The sequence below is a fragment of the Manacus vitellinus genome, unplaced genomic scaffold, assembly GCF_001715985.3.
Source record: "Manacus vitellinus isolate BGI_N305 unplaced genomic scaffold, ASM171598v3 scaffold_5_pilon, whole genome shotgun sequence".
NCBI classification, from domain to species: domain Eukaryota; kingdom Metazoa; phylum Chordata; class Aves; order Passeriformes; family Pipridae; genus Manacus; species Manacus vitellinus.
The window spans coordinates 28,009,408-28,013,706 of NW_021940682.1; the positions used below are offsets into that span (position 1 = coordinate 28,009,408).

The window sequence follows — 4,299 nt, forward strand, 5'->3', positions numbered from 1 at the left end:
TTTTTTTTTTTTTTTTTTTTTTTTTTTTTTTTTTTTACTGTTACTTTCCCAGATTTGAACTATATTCTGCTTAGGGGAGTTCTTGATGCATGTGCTGTGTCTTCTGATGAAGAGCAAGAGTGCTGTAGTCCCATACATGTTGGATGGTGTGAGAGCAGAATTACCCTCCTGCTTATTTTCCTTCTTCCAGTTTGCTGTGCAACTGCAGGCAGTTTATGTGGAATGTATGTGTGAAGGTTGGTGGGGAGAAATATGTCCTTAGTGCAATTTTTTTATCCTTATTTGTTGTTTGTGTTGCCACTGCAACTCTTCCTGCAAAGAGTTTGCTGTTACAAAACCCTAGAAGGTAAGGCTGCCGGGGGCCTTGAAGAACCATGTAGTTTGTCATCTTGTTCCAACAGGATCCTTGCACCTGCATTACTCTCGATGTTTATCTGTTTATTGTTGTGTTCTTTTGGCTTTTTTGTATGCTGTTGGGTTTTTTCCTGTAATGTAATTGTTGTTTTTGCAACAAAATCTTCTTAGGTTGAATGAAACGTGTGAGTGAATCAGTCTGCATCCTATTTGCAAAGTGATTTTTGTTGTCACTGACCTACTTGGTAGTTTATAATATGAACTGAGATTCTGGGAGAAATCCTTTCTTACAGCATTTTGTATCAGTAGTGTATGACTGTGAAAGCCTTTGTGAGTGTTTGGAATGACAATGCATGAATGTACTTGTGTCTTGCTTCCCTTTCTCCGCGTTTTAAAAATAGTCTTCAAACACAAACCCCAAGTTGAAAAGGAGATACAGAAGAGAGTCAGAGCCTTTTATTATCCCAACTCCATTTAATAAGATTCCACTTATAGAAAAAAAGTTAGCCAGAAAAGATCCTAGGCCATACTTATATTCTGAGCATAAACCACTACAGCTAAATTATCAGTACCTTCTTTTTATCTTACTACAAATCCATGTCAGAAGTACAGTTAAAAAAACAAAACAACAACAAAAAAAACTCACCAAAAAAAGGCATGGAAGTGTATCCAGAGCTCTACTTATTTTAATAAAAAGGAGTTCCCTTTTAAAAAAATGTAGAAAATTTTGCTTAAAGCAGTGATAAGAGAATACCAAAGCCCTAGTAACGTAGGACATAGCCGTGTTATGATCCTTCGTGGTCTTGTTTTCAATGGATATTTTATCCTAAAATTACTTGCATATGTTAGCAGGAGAAATTACTAATGTGAGGAATGGTTTATACATATTTTAATACATTTTTGTATATCTGTGCCAAAAGAGGGGGTAATTCAATACAAATTTCACAAGGAATTAGGCCAGGTCTAATGTTTCCTGTCCTTGTGCTGTCCCTTGTGTTGTGTTTATGCACCTGTTGTAATACTAGGGGAAGTGGCAAGTCTGAAAATTGACTTTTTTGGGATTTATTGAATTAATTTACAGTGGGATTGGTTCCTGCAAAGGTAAACATTGTGCCAAGACAGAAGGATGGGCGGTGCAGGCCCCAGGATGATTAGAAGATGAGGTTGGGCTGTTTCACTGGACTGTCTGTAGGTATTTCTGAATTTATGCTGTTTGTGGTGGACAAGCCACATTAAGTCCAGTTTGTCTTGTCTCTCCGTTCTGCTTATTTATATTTATGTTGCAGTTTTCTTTCAGTTGCAATAGCCCAGCTGCAAGAAGCCAAGCTGCAAGAAGGAACACATTAATCCACTGTCCTTGACTCCTGATGGGCCTTTTTACCTAAGGAATCATAACATGGGGCTGTACCATCATGAGGCATGGTGGTGAAACTCAGTGGTTGGATGGATGAGCTCTTCAGCTCTGTAGTAGTCCTCTTGTTTATACTTCAGAGTAATAGCAGCTGTGCAGATTGCAAGGGGCAAACGATTCTGTAGCTCTTACAGCCTGCAGATTCTAGAAGTCACCTTGGCCATGTGTCAGAGCTCTGGAATCTGAATCAGTTTGTTTCCCTTTAAAAATAGATGGTGTTTACTATTATCAGGGACACTATTTATATTCCAAAATAATTAATAATGTTAAATATTAGTATGTGCTTTTAGATGAGTACTTCACTATTTGTCCAGTCTGAATTGCTGGAGTTTTAATTTTGTGAGAGTTTAGATCTGTGCTTTTACCTGTCTTGCCTGCGCTGATCCTGTAGTTAGCTAGACTAAGATGTACAAAATACTATTCACTTTTTATAGAAGTAGCTTTCTGCTAGTAAATTACCCTGACATGACTCGCAGGTGTCAGGGGAGGTAATGCAGAGGGCTGGTAGATGCCCATGGGCAGGAGCAGGAAAAGAGGGAGAGTTGGAGTATGGCTAAATGGACACACGCTAATTTAAGCTGTTGCAGAACCTCGACCCTTGCCCATCATGTTGTTAAGTTTGTTAGGAATCTTGGGGGAGGGAGAAATCTTGTTTTCTTGGCTGGAAAAAGCAATTGCAGGGGGACATGTGAAAACAAAAAATAGAACATAAAAATAAAATCAAAGCAATGCAGACTTAATTTCAGTATTGAAATAAAGTTTGGCTCAACTTCAGGGTGAAGGTTCAGTTCTGATTGTATCTGCAGTAGTTTCCTTTCTTTAAATTGTCTAGTGTCCTCATACAGTTAGTCATAGATATGCAGAGAGACTTCGTGTTTCCACAAAGTTTTAATATTGTTTTTGAGGATTCCTTGCTCTTCCAAATCTACAGACAAGAATCATGTGGCAGGGAAGGGGAAGAGTTTTAAATATTTACTGAACAGAGAGTTATATATATAAAGCCTTCTGCTAATTTTTGTTTTGCTTAGTGCAGGTGCTAAAAGGTTAATAGCTAGTCTGACTCCTATTGTATCGGGATATTTTTTTTCTAACCTAAAGAAATGGTAATTTCCATTTAAGGAAGAATGTCTGCAGGAGCCAGTGGTATTTACTAACTGCGCCTGTAAAAACATTCCTTTTCACCCTCAGATGCTCACTCAGCCATCTGTTTTCCAAGCGACATTATTACAGGCTTTAGCTTGTAGTCTGAGAAATTAAAAACACGTTTTAATAACATGAACATGAACAACAGAATCCTCATTCCTGACTCCTCCTTGGATACTTCTTCACTTGTGTTCCTCTGGCTTGGATTGGAGTACAAGTGTAGCAATGGCAGCGAGATTTACTTTGTTGGTTTTGGTTTGTGTGTATCTGTGCATGTGTGTGTCCTCCTGTTTACAACATGAAGACCCCTACTGGGGCATCAGTTTATCTTTGAAAGGTTTTTTTGTCACTGAGATTCTTTAAATGAAGAGAAAAAAAATCTGGTTTTAAGTATTATTTGGCTGTGATAGGTAATTACAGGAGATGAATTGAGCTCTGAATCCCATTTCCAGTGTTGTCAGCTCATAAGAATTCCTCTCCTTGTCCTCTTTGGTCAGAGTGACAGGCTGCCGAGTTGGGCACAGGAATAGCTCAGGGCTGCTCCATGGTAACGAAGTGAATGCTCCTAACCTGTGGTACCTACAGTATGCATATAATTGTTTACCTTTCTTTTCGCCAGGGAATGGTAAAACTTGAACTACTTTGTGTTTACCACAGTTTGGTGTACAGAAAACAATGCATATGAACAGTTTCCATGGTGTAGATGATGTGTGCTAACTTGTGTATCAGTTGTAACCTTGACCTCATGCTTTCATTACACAGTAGAAACTGAAGGGGAAGGGGTGTCATAGCCCTTCTGTTCCATCCCTCAGCAAGGCAGACCCTTGTCTTGGGTCTGAAGCACAGAGCAAATCCATGTCAGCGTGTGGCAAAGTTTCCCTGTCATCATTAATGGGCAGATTCTGGAGTACTTCAAAAAAGAGGACTTTACCCAATATTCCTGTTTTACAGTTGAGAAACACATGTTACAGTTGATGTTCTGAATTAAGATAATAAATGCCTTATAAGCTGAAATCTTAATAATTTGCTTGAGCTGTCTGGTCTAAAAAGGTAGATATGGTGAAATACAAAGAATTGATTGTGGAAGACCCAGCCGAGACTTGCACTATATTGTATGCAAGTAACTCTGTAGCTAAAAAAAACCCCAAAACTTGATCAGTCACTCAACAATTAAAGTAACAGTAATAGAAAATTACCTTTTTTGTACAAACACTTCCTGCCCTGCCCATTGCAGCTGTGCTCTCAGCAGTATGGCCTCAATACTTGTGACTGCTGCTTGTTCTAGAACAGATGTCTCCAGGATGAAGGACCACTGCCTCCCTAAGATCTTGCTTTGTGGTGAACTTGCCACCGGCTGCCGCAAGAGAGGAGCCCCGAAGAAAAGATACAAG

General features: G+C 39.1%; 1 protein-coding gene across 1 annotated transcript in view; it reads left to right on the forward strand.

Annotated features, from left to right (window-relative positions):
• PAWR (pro-apoptotic WT1 regulator) overlaps positions 1 to 4,299 on the forward strand; it is an 85,456-nt gene that overhangs the window by 36,490 nt on the left and 44,667 nt on the right. The gene's annotated exons all lie outside the window — the stretch shown is intronic.